This window comes from Bidens hawaiensis, unplaced genomic scaffold (assembly GCF_021521415.1).
Source record: "Bidens hawaiensis isolate Kalapana, Puna unplaced genomic scaffold, B.hawaiensis_p1.1 tig00037246_1, whole genome shotgun sequence".
Classification (NCBI taxonomy): domain Eukaryota; kingdom Viridiplantae; phylum Streptophyta; class Magnoliopsida; order Asterales; family Asteraceae; genus Bidens; species Bidens hawaiensis.
Genome location: NW_027505471.1, coordinates 78,507 through 91,199, shown reverse-complemented (window position 1 = coordinate 91,199; position 12,693 = coordinate 78,507). Strand labels below are relative to the sequence as shown.

General features: G+C 34.3%; 1 pseudogene; it reads right to left on the bottom strand.

The window, feature by feature from the left end:
* LOC143613395 (putative linoleate 9S-lipoxygenase 5) overlaps positions 1–7,493 on the bottom strand; it is a 42,667-nt pseudogene extending 35,174 nt beyond the window's left edge.
* Positions 7,494–12,693: the final 5,200 nt, after the last annotated feature.

Here is a 12,693-nt window from a genome sequence, read left to right as displayed (position 1 = left end):
AGGAGAAGCAGCTTCGTCATAAGGTTATACCTTTGGTAAAAGTGTATGGAAACATCGCAAAGGATCAGATGCTACTTGGGAGCTGAGGATGAGATGCGCAAGTTTTACCCTAATTTGTTTAAGTAATAGTTAGGTTTCGGGGACGAAACCTCTTTAAGGAGGGAAGACTTGTAACATCCTAAATTTTCATATTTAATAAAATAAAGTCGCGTTTAGTTATTGGGCCTAAATAAGTAATTAATACTAATAAGGAAATGATCATGGACTTGGACTATTAAGATGGATTAAAGGGAATGGGCCTTAGGTCCATGGGCTTTAACGGATATAAATACCCCTTAAACCACCCTAAAACCCTAATCCTCATTCCACTCATCCATATTGTCTACACACTCCAAAACACACACACCCGATACCTTACATACGGCCGTGAGAGAGAGACGGGATTCGAGCCCAAAGATCAAGCCAACCATTATTGGATCTTCACTATACGAGCTAGATACAATATAACCAAGCAAACCGCGACCACACCGATCGCATAAAGGTATGCCTTTTACCTTAAAGATTATGTTTTTAGGATCGGTTAGCCTTGAAACTTAGAACGGAGATAGATCGAGTGTAAACAAAACGTAAAGTTATAAACTTGATGTTAAAACGAACCTAATGAACCCGTAAACATAAATGGCTCGTTTAAAATAAACCTTAGATCTAGTGTTAAACGTTTTTGAGCTTAAAGGTCCAAACTTTATACGTTTTCGGGCCGAATCTTATTCAAAAATGACCATGGGAATGATCGCGGGTTGGCTAAATATCATATTCAAGGATTTCGCGACAAAACGGATACGAGCAAGGGGTTTTAGAACGAACGAAACCTACTGCTGAGCAACTTCGCCTGCAAGCCAAGTTCGCTTGCAAGCCAAGTTCGCTGCAAGCCAAGTTCGCTGTGACAAGTTCGTTTAAACGTTAAGTTCGCTAAGCCATGTTCGCTGAGCAAGTCCGCCAAGCTATAACTTCGCCTGAGCTAAGTTCGCTGAATGCTTAACTTCGCCAAGATTAAGTTCGCTTGTATACAAGTTCGCCCACTATGAACTTCGCCTAATACAAGTTCGCTAATGTTAAATTCGCTTGATATTAAGCTCGCCAAAAGTTAAGTTCGCTGAGAAATGAATTAAAATCCTAATGGAAAATGCGTTAAGACAGTTAATATAAATAATATTTTTCCAAGCTGACCTGGCAGCTTGACCCCAGCCAGGGGCTCTGCCCCTTAGACCTTGCTAGGGGCTCCCGCCCCTAGAACCCCGCTGCCAGGGGCGCTGCCCCCGGACCCCCGTTCGTTGTGGGTAATAACTAGGACTAGAAAGATGATATGAGTAGTGATAGTTAATTGATACGTGTAATTATTATACAGTCAACCGTGCACAACTGAAGAAAGGGAAACGATTAACGGAGAGCGTAACCGTGTTCAGGTGAGTTTCTAGCCCCATTTCCTTGTTATGTTTTCGGGTTGTGTGCATACTCGATGTGATAGTTAATACACTTACCTTAACTGGTAAGTGTATGCCTTATATGATTTATATGTTATGTATGTATATCTTAAATGTGAATGAAAGCTTGTCGGTATGTGAACGATCTTCGGATATTGCACATGCTAACAAGGGAGGTAGGTTTATGATAGATAATGTGTATGATAGATATATGTACAATATATGAGTAAGTATGAATGATTAAAGAAAGTATGTATGTTATGGGTATGTAAAGACGGTATGTACGAAGATGAAGAAAGAGGGACCAGACCCTAATAATATCTGAGATAGAAGGGACCAGTGAGATAGAGAAGTAAAAAGGGACCAGACCCTAATAATATCCGAGATAGACAAGAAAGGGACCAGACCCTAATAATATCTGAGATAGACAAAGGAAAGAGGGACCAGCCTAATAATATCTGAGATAGACAAAGGAAAGAGGGACCAGACCCTAATAATATCTGAGATAGAACGGACAGTAATTATATAGTATGAAAGTAATAAAGTATGAACGTATGTGTGCAATTATGTAATGAAAGTAAGTTAGTAAAGTAGATAATATGTATCTTCGGATGCATAATTTCAGGTAAGGGAATGTATTGTATTATGTGTGATTAACTAGAACTCACTCAGCGTAGCTGACTTTTAGTATGCACGCAGGTGAGTAGATTGAGGCAGTTCGCTTGACGAGGACACATGGCATCGAATTGAAGACACTGGCGTCTCAAGAAAATGTTATGATGTTTTAATAGACTATGTTTTGTTTTTAAATGACTATGAATGTTTGATAAGACAAGATTTGAAAGTTGTGTAATGTTTTATGATTGAAGTTTATGTTCCGCGTAAAGTTTTAATTAACTCTGATATTTAGAACTGCGTTTATGAGTAAATCCAACACCAAAGTAGGGCTACCGGTAACGGGGCCTTACAGTTAATGTCTATTTTTCCCAAACAACCGATCGCAATGCGCAAATCTTAAGTTGACTTAGCTATTATCTTCTATATTTTACGTTTCAAGCTAATTTTTGACTGTTAACATGACGCAACGAGTGTGCGTGGTTCAATGTTTTTACGTATACCTTTTCGTTTGATTTTCTTAATGGTTCATAAAAGTTAGTGACCATGAAGAGGGGATGGTGACCGAAGATGGTGACTTTATGTTTTCGAGTGGAGTGATTGTGTACATACATGGCTTACACTCCCCGCAACGCTAGGGTGTTAGTACTAGTTACTCTAGTAAAAACAATAAGGTAATAATAGTTATTTTAGTTACTTTTTTTTCAATTCACGCATTAAGAGTTGTTTTGTGTGCAAACACATAAAAGCATGCATTTGCATGCATGTGAATATATACACTTTCATATAACTATGCACAAGGGAATATGAATTAGATATATATTATATTGTTATGCAGGGTTCTATAAAGAACAAAATTCAGAATAATAAGAATTATTTATAGTCATATAAAAAAATCTTTAAAAAAATTTTATAAACTTAATAAAAAATCAAAAAAGGTAAAAACACAAAAATGGTTTTCTCGTCTTTCTCATTTTCAAAAAACAAGAAACAAAAACAATGCCGAGTGCAAAAGATAATCGTGTCTTTTTATTTATCATTGTGTTTATTTTCGCTATTAATTGTGTATTTTTTGGTTATACTGTTTTATATTAGTCAATATTGTGTTCGGGATTGTGTTATATTTTGCGATCTATTTTGTCTTTTTTTTTGTTATAATTGTCTCTTATGTTCATTTTTGTCATTGTGTATTTGATCTCGACATTGTGTCTTTTTGTCAAATTTTTTATTTTATTTATTTATTTATTTTAACCGGAATGAAAGCAGAAAGATTTTAGTTTTTTAAATTTTTTCTTCTTTTATTTATGTTTTGAGTTATGATTTTTTTAACATGTTTTTAAGGGGTTTTTTGTGTGATCACAAATTCTTCTCACACTTTTCATTTTTATCTCCCGTTGTATTTTAACTTTACCTTATATACATGTTAAAATACAAAGGGTGACAAAAATGAGAGGGGTGACAAGGATTTGTGACCAAACAAAATACCACTTAAAAATAAATTCAAAAAAATAATGAAAAAGTCATAAATGAAAATATAAATAAAAAACGGAAAATTTTAAAAAACTAAAATGTTTCCGCCATCAATCCGGTTTAAAACTAAAATTAAATTAAATTAAAAAAAATAAAAAAAATATTCACGAAAAGACACAATGTCAAGATCAAATACACAATAACAAAATTGAACAAAAGACACGATTATAACTAAAAAAGACACAATAGATCGCAAAATATAACAAAATTCCGAACAAAATATAGCACAATTTTGAGTAATATAACACAATATAAAATTAAAAAGACACAATATCAAAGAAAAAAGAAACAATAAATGAGACACAATGATATTTTTCACTCACTATTGTGTCTTTTTTTTTAGAATGAGAAAAACAGTGAAAACATTTTTGTGTTTTTACTTTTTTTGTTTTTTATTAAATTTGATTTATGATTTTTTTATTATTTGTTTTTATTTTTTTTGTGGAGGTTTTTCGTGTGGCTACAAATCATTTCATCCTTCTCGTTTTTGTTTCCCATTGTAGAATAACTTGACCCATGTATATATACATATATGTATATACATGTTTATATCTAGTATCCATATATGTATAATTTAGCAAAACGGAGAATTGTTTTTATGAAATCTGGATGCTAGATAAATATTTTGGGTTTTTTTTACCTTTTTTTAATTTCGCATTTGTTTTGGTTTTATACATTTTTTTATTTTTTCTTGAAAGGTTATTTTTCTAAAATAATTCTTAATGTTCTCAAATTTTAAATGATTATCACACAATCTCAATCACATGTATACACCTAAATTATGCATACATGCATTCCTCTACTCATAAACTGATACACACATCTACATCCATCGCATTAGAATGAGATTATTCAGGTCAGATTATTCGGCTTTGAACTTAAAGAAAATTGACCTAAGAACCGATCCTAACAAGATTTGGGTTATTCGGATTTCAAGTTAAATGGATCAGATAAATTCGGGTTAGGTTTCAGATTTAACATGAACAAAAATAACACCATTTTTTGTCTGTTATAACAGTTACTAACGCAAAGAACAAGACTTTTTAATTAACCCCTACTTTTAAATCAAACAAGACTTTTTTCTGCCAATACAAGAAGTAGCTTAAAGATTCTCAAAAAAAAAAAAAAAAATATTTCATTATTATTAAGTGTTAGTTATTCTTTACCGCATTAAATTTGTGGTATGCGTTATGGAGATGAGACTTCAACTTAAGAGTGAAAATTAACAGGACCATATATTTTTGAAAATAATCTGAATATTCACCGAGACCGGCATAACTATGCTTGTTAGCTTTTTGAAAAAAAGCCATTTTAAATAGCAAGACTTGTGACTTTTAAAAAACAACTTTTTAATTTTTTCAAAAGGCTAAAATAAGAAAGATATTTGTGATTGTCAAACACTTTTCACTTTTTTAACTTATTATTTATAAAAACACAATAGGTCAATAAGTTGTTTTCAAACTCAATCACAAACATGTTTTTAGTCTAATAAATGACACCATTGCTTTCACAACGGTTATAGCCATAAGCCATTACATATTTAAATAGAGTGATTTATATGTAATAGGATGTTGGGTTACTGGGGTAGCTCGGGTACCCTTCACGGATACCTCAGGTTCACGGTAATACCAGTATCTATTAGGTAATGATTGCCTTCATGGCCTTACTTTTATTTTTGTTTGTTTTCTTTTTTCCATTAACGAGTACGTCTAGACAATGTTGTTAAACTCGTTAGGCGGTCCCTAGGCGGCCGACCCCCTTGTAGGGTCGGGGTGTACTCGGCTTGTACTCAGACATGATAAATATAACATAAATTAACTATTGGATATTATACATATGTTAAGATAAGCATAATTCACGTCAAAATAAGCATAATTCATTAGAAAAAAAAACATAATTCAAAAAATTCATGTTTTGTTGTTATTTTTAGTTTTTTACTAAAAAATAAAAAAAAGTTAAAAAAATTAAAAATTTTGATCGAGTTGACATTGGAGGCCGAGTAATCCCGAGTATTTCGACTTTTGATCGAGTTGGACCTTGTCGAGTAATGGTGGCCGAGTTAGGAAAATACGGCAAGGTTGATGTCCGAGGACCTTGGAATCGCCGATTCCAAGACCTTGAAATTCGACTTTTATGACCGGTCTAGATGAAGAAGAAAGTGGGTATGTATAGAGAAAGTGGGGTGGGTTTGTTTGTTATTTTTTTAGGAAAATTGGATATTAATAATCCTAACTATCAACTATTGGCCAATAATAATTCCAACTAATAATGTGATTGGTAATAATCCCAACTATCAGTTTTGTTACCAATAACAATCCCAGATAAATAAAACAGTTAACTCCGTTAATTATTGATGACATGGCGCGTGACGTGGTGATTACTTGGCGGGTGAGTGTACTTTTTCATTTTATTTTAAATCTTAAATATACAGATCAAATTCTGATATCCTTTCAAAGAAAATTAAGCCTGTTCGTTTCTACAGCCAGCTTTTCTAATCGTTCTGTATCTTTCAATCCTCTCAAAGAAAATTAGCCCGGTAATCTGTATTTATATATTTCAACCCGTCCAAAAGTTTCAGATTCGACCCAGTTTGAACAATAACCACCTTGTTGACTACATGCCACATACGCACCATGTCATCAATAATTAACGGATTTAACTGTTTTATTTAACTGGTGTTGTTATTGGTAACAAAACTGATAGTTGGGATTATTACCGGTCACATTGTTAGTTGGGATTATTATTGGCCAATAGTTAATAATTGGGATTATTAATATCCAATTTTCCTTTTTTTTATTACCTTTTTTCTTTAACTAAAGAAAAGGAAATTCTGAATTAACTCAATATATAATTTATTTTTAACTATATGAACAGTTTTTAATTTAGTTTTACTTAGAAAATTATAATTTACGAAATGCATAATTTAATTTAGTTGAGAAAGACAAATTTTTATTTTTTATTTATGTTTTTTTAGTTTGTAATTTGTATATAATGAAAGTGTTTATATGTTTAGTCATGTTTATTAAATTTTAAATACAAAATAATTTTTTAAGGGTAGTTTAGGGTTGTGTAACTACAGGGATGGAGTCACTATACGAGCATTTTGTGTCATGTGACGACACATCATCATATTAGTTTTTTTCTTTTTGTTAAAAAGAGTATAATGAATGGTTGCCCTTAAAATCATTACCACATTAGTATTTTATTAGTATTAGTATACCTAAAAAAAAATAAAGCAGCCAATCACCAACAACTTTTTCTTCCCCACCGGCACTTTCTGGGAAGCGCCCCCCCTCTAAAGCGTCCCCAAGGGGCTCTTTGGGTGGGAAATCGCCCCTCTATACATGGTCTTAGGGTGGTCCATGCAGTCCAAAGTAAAAATTAAAGTAGCGGTGTAGGATTGATAGGGTATTAATGTAGTAAGGGTACCTTTAGGGTTGAACCCCTACCACCCTTAACCTTAGGTCGCTTTATTATTTCTTTAAGCACTTTAGATTACCGAGCATAACATTACACCATGGTCATGCATCCATAACTAAAGAATCATGATGTTAGCAAGTTGGAAGTGAGGATAAAGAATTAAAACTGATTATGAAGTTAATGATATAATTAATATATAAAAGGTAAATAAAGTACCTGAAGATCCTGGATCAGGATGTGTTGCACTTATGAATTAGATAGAGATATGCTGCCAAGCAACTCATATACTCCATCCTGAACCGACGCACCCAAGTCTTTAAAGTCGAGAAAATTCTTCTTCATCAACACGACTTTCCCTTTAACTTTTGACGGCGATGTCCCATGGCTCTCATGGTTCTGTCCAAACAATAGCTCCTTAACCTTATCAAGTATGTCTTCCACACACATTGAGAACTAAGGGTGGTTTTTTGTACTTTTACCAGTTTCTTGGATGTGTGTCTTTTCTCATCCAAAAGAAAAGGTGGTATTTGTAGACCTCAGTTGTGGAGTAGCAATAAATAATCTTCTTAATATTCCTTTTCGTCATGCTTATGAGTTATGTCCTCAGTGTCAAGTTAACATAGAAAAAGACTAATTAATAGTCAAATTTCAGATTATGCAGAATAATCCAGGCTATCCACCTTGAATGTATATTATGTCCGCATCTGCTACATGCTTTTATATTTAAAAGATGAGTTGTATTATTATATATGTTTGATAAGTATGAATTTATATATAATAATATTTAACGATTTTTCCAATCTTGAAAACAGAATTAACTAACCAATATAAATATAACCATGTGTACCATGAAAGAAATTCTAAACATATAAGCATTTGACTTCTCTAACAATAAGACTGAGGGGTGTGGGGCTTCAACGGGGGCGCTAGAGCCCTCCGCTCGCGCCCCAGGCGCTAACACCACACCACCAGACGCTAGCGGGGGCGCTAACGCGAAAAACAATGCAGGCGTGAGCCGGTTAGCGGGAGAAGAGAGAGGGATGCACGGGATTTGAGGGTTTTTTGACCGTTGGGAGCCGAACAAACTCAAAAAAAAAAATATTTTTCCTATATAATTATACCCCATTTCACCCATTTTTATACCAAAACTTCAAACCTTCACCCAAAATCAATTCATCTTCCCAACTTTTTTTTAAAAAAATGGTTGGAAATTGGTACCAAAACCTTGATTCAGATTATCTTGACGATGATTTATGGTCGTCACCGCACCAACCGATGTTTTATTCGGAGCCGCAAGAATCATCCGGCTTTCAACCATCCAACACACAACCGTCTCCTAACTTTGTTGTTCCGGAGACACAAGAATCACACGGTGAAGCTACGGGACCAAAAAGACGCGTCCACCGGAAAAAACAAGTTGCAACGGACGGGTCGGGACCGGCTTCAACTCCGAGGACGAAACGGAAAGCCACTACGTGGTCATCGGATGAGAAGGAAGCCTTGTGTCGGGCTTGGATAGTCATTTCTGAGGATCGGCGTTGCGGTAATTGTTTTAACGTTTTTAAAAATGATTTTTAATAAAAAAGTTAAATAAAAAAGTTAAATGGAAATCTAATTTATTTATTCATTTTGCAGCCGACTACCAAAAGAGCAAGATTTTTTGGACAAAGGTTAGGGAGACGTTCTACATGCTCGTTGGGAGTACATAGCGGAACGCCGATATGATTTCGGGTCGGTGGTCCGAAATCAGAAAATTTGTCGGCTTGTTTACTAATCTTTTCAACAGGAACAGCGGTCGTATGAGACCAAGTGGCAGTGATGATTTGGCGGTTTACAATTTCACGGTCGAAGAGTGGAAGCAGGAGTGTTTGCGGAGGTATGGGATGGTGAAGACGTGGGATGATTTATTGTTGTGGGAGAGGTTGAAAAGGTGTTCCAAGTGGGTTGAGCTGGTGGCGCCGGACATTGATGCGGAAGTAAGGGCGAAACGGACTAAAACTAGTTCGTCTGGAGCGTATAGCACTTCAACCGGGTAGGATTGCCGCGTTGGATTCGACCTAAACATTGCGGAGGAGGAAATGTCTTCATCGCCGAGGAAGCGGCCATTGGGAAGGGACGCCAAAGGGAAAAAACCGGCTGAGGGGGAAGCCGTAAACATCGCCAATCTTGTTGAATCCCTCAATAAATTCAACAAAACCATGGAGGTGGTCTCTAATGACAAAAAGGAAAAAAGTCGAATGAGAGATTTGGACTTTCTTACTAGAGACTTCAGTAACCTAAATCCGGTCGATCAAATGCTAATGGAAAAGCAAAAGGAACGTATCCGAAAGAGGTTGATCGAAGAAGACCAAGCCGAAGAATAAGAATAATGTTTTTTTTAGTACTTTAATTTTTATTTTATTTTTAGATATTAATGTGTTATTTTTATTAATGTGTGTTTTTTTAATAATTTATGAGTTTTTTTAATAATACGTTGTTTGAATATATTTATAAAAAAATAAAAAAAAAATTCGCTGGAGCCCCTCCACACCAGGGCCAGGGGCTCCAACGGGGGCTCCAACACCCCCTTTATCCAGTTTCTCTTTCTGCCACACGTCATAATATTATTGGTTGGAGCCCATTAAAGCCCCCACACCCCTCAGCCTAATGGCTTTGAAGCTCAAGTTATACCAACTCGCGCTGATGTGGCACACAATTTTAAGAATTTAATATTAATATATGAAGGTCAAATAAGTTTAAGTCTTCGAATATTTTTATTTATAAATCTAAGTTTTTATAATTTTAGTTATTAAATATTTTTTAAGAAATACTCTTTAATAATTTATGTTAATAAATAATAGTTTTTATAAATTAAGTTTTAACAGAGTTAGTTACATGGATAATCTTTTAGTTTGAAGTATTGCGCTTTTACGTGAATACTAATACCAATTTAAGTTTTATCTTTATTGTTAAATTAAGATAGAGCCCGTATGATATAAGGGTGGTTAGAAAAATAAAATAAAAAAATTAAATTTACTGATATACAAAATAACATATCTTATAGATTCATAAGATATAAATAATTTTCTAAAATAATTAGATTAGTAAGAATAAAATTTAGTTGTATTTTAAAAGAAATCAAAATGAAAGGTTGTGAATCTGTACCAAATAAGAAAAAAAGAACACTAACATCAATTAATCCTAGTTGAGTTGGTAAGCCACAAACATTTTAAAAGCAAGGTAGTGAGTTCGATTCCTGCCAACAACATATTTTCATTTTTATCATTCAAAAAGGAGTAATTGTAAAAATGGAAACTTGTACACATGACAGCGTATGTGAAGGGTCTAATTGAATGACATGTTTCTTTAATAGTATAGGGATGATAAACACCAAATTAGAGCTTCAATGAATTAAATCGGTCATATCGATTCAACACCGGATCTAGTTATATGATATATGTTTATGCATAATGGACTTAATAATATTAGCGAAGTGTTGGGAGGATAATTGGACAGAGTAACGACACATGAGAAATAACTTTATAAACACTTAAATAAACTTAAGCTGAACATCCTATATATAGAAGATGAATGCCATTCGTTACACATTCCGTAACGAATGGCCTTCATTCGTATTCATTACATAAATAACCAAAATGGTGTAGCGAATGACTCATTCGCTATACCCCATTCGTCAACATTCCATGACGAATGGATACAATATATAACGACTAAGGTCCATTCGTTAAACATCCTTAACGAATGGACATGTAATAATAACGCTTAAGGTTCATTCGTTTAACATCCTTAACGAATGAACAATAATAAACACGATTGGTCTCATTAGTTAAACATCCTTAACGAATGAGCCATAACATAACGTATGAGACTTATAATTACTAAATTGCCCTTTGCATTAAAATAATAATAAATTACAAAACGATTACAAAGACTCGAGACGACAAAACTGTAACACCCCGTAACCGCAGCGGAAACGTAAACGGGATGCCACAGACACCTCTGATATCAACCACATTGTTTATAAAGAAAACTGAATACATTAATATACTTCAAATTACATTATCTCATATTTCATTACCGTCTAGGTGATACACACATCATACAATACGATACATAATTCTATTTATCATACAATACGCACAACCCATGTTGCCTTCAATATTATCAACTACTATTATGGGAAACTCTATCACTTGCTCAGTCAATGTCCTCAGGCGTTCTAGGTTCGCTAAAATCGGTAATTCTCGATCTGGAGGTGGTATGTCTCATATGTTTGAGAGTGAGAAATGCACATATATATTTCTATATATTATTTTTATCTGCTTATTTATTATCAAATTTATTATTATTATTATTTTATTTTATTTTATTTTTTTATTTAATTTTTTTTACCTTAATGGAATAAGAATGGGTTCAGGTACAGGTCCGTCCGTACGTAAGGGTCGGCGGTTCGGGTGAACATAGGGGGTTATTAAGATATACGGTACCGGTATTGGTAGGGTAAGGGATTTATTAATTTCGGTTGGGAGTGACGGTTACTCGATATTTCTGGTTAATGTCAAACGGGAGATCTAACTTGGTACTATCATAACTATGACCCGATAAGTCAGACTTATAATCAACCGATGCTCTAGAAATTTCAGCATCCTCGGTACTTTTTATTATTTCATCCCCGGTTCCTTATCCGGGTCCTATTTCTCAATACATGTACCCACAAGATATGTACATATATATATATACACATTAGCACGTATAAGTAATATTATATACTTTACACATATGTTGCCATTTTTACCTATTAATGTACCCAGTGACTTCCCCTGAATTCCCTCGTGCGGACAAGTCTGTTATTATGTTCTGGACCATAATAACTCACTTGTCCATCCTAGTTCATCCAGATCCCGTCACTATATATTATTAGTTGATATTCAGATCCTACAATACTTGAGCTACTGGTTATATTTTAGGTATCTTTTAAAGACATCCTAATTCTTTATAACCAATGGCTCTGATACCAAGTTCTGTAACACCCCGTAACCGCAGCGGAAACGTAAACGGGATGTCACAGACACCTCTGATATCAACCACATTGTTTATAAAGAAAACTGAATACATTAATATACTTCAAATTACATTATCTCATATTTCATTACCGTCTAGGTAATACACACATCATACAATACGATACATAATTCTATTTATTATAATGTATCCTAACATCCCACACGCAAATCTTACACACATCAAGCACTTAGCACGTAAGCAATCACTTCATCTTAATTGTACCTGAAAAGCATGTGAGAAAAACGGGTCAACTACGAATAGTTGGTGAGTTTCACAATTTGAGTAAACCATGATAAATCATTATCAAAATATAATATTATCGATGTAATTATGCTGAGCCCACAAGTGAAACCTCTGTTAACCCAGTACTGTACCCGTTCCGGGGGCAATGTTAACCCAGAAACACTTCTAGGGACATCTGGGGACACTGTTAACCCAGTACAGTACCCATTCCGGGGGCAATGTTAACCCAGAAACACTTCTAGGGACATCTGGGGACACTGTTAACCCAGTACAGTACCCATTCCGGGGGCAATGTTAACCCAGAAACACTTCTAGGGACATCTGGGGACACTGTTAACCC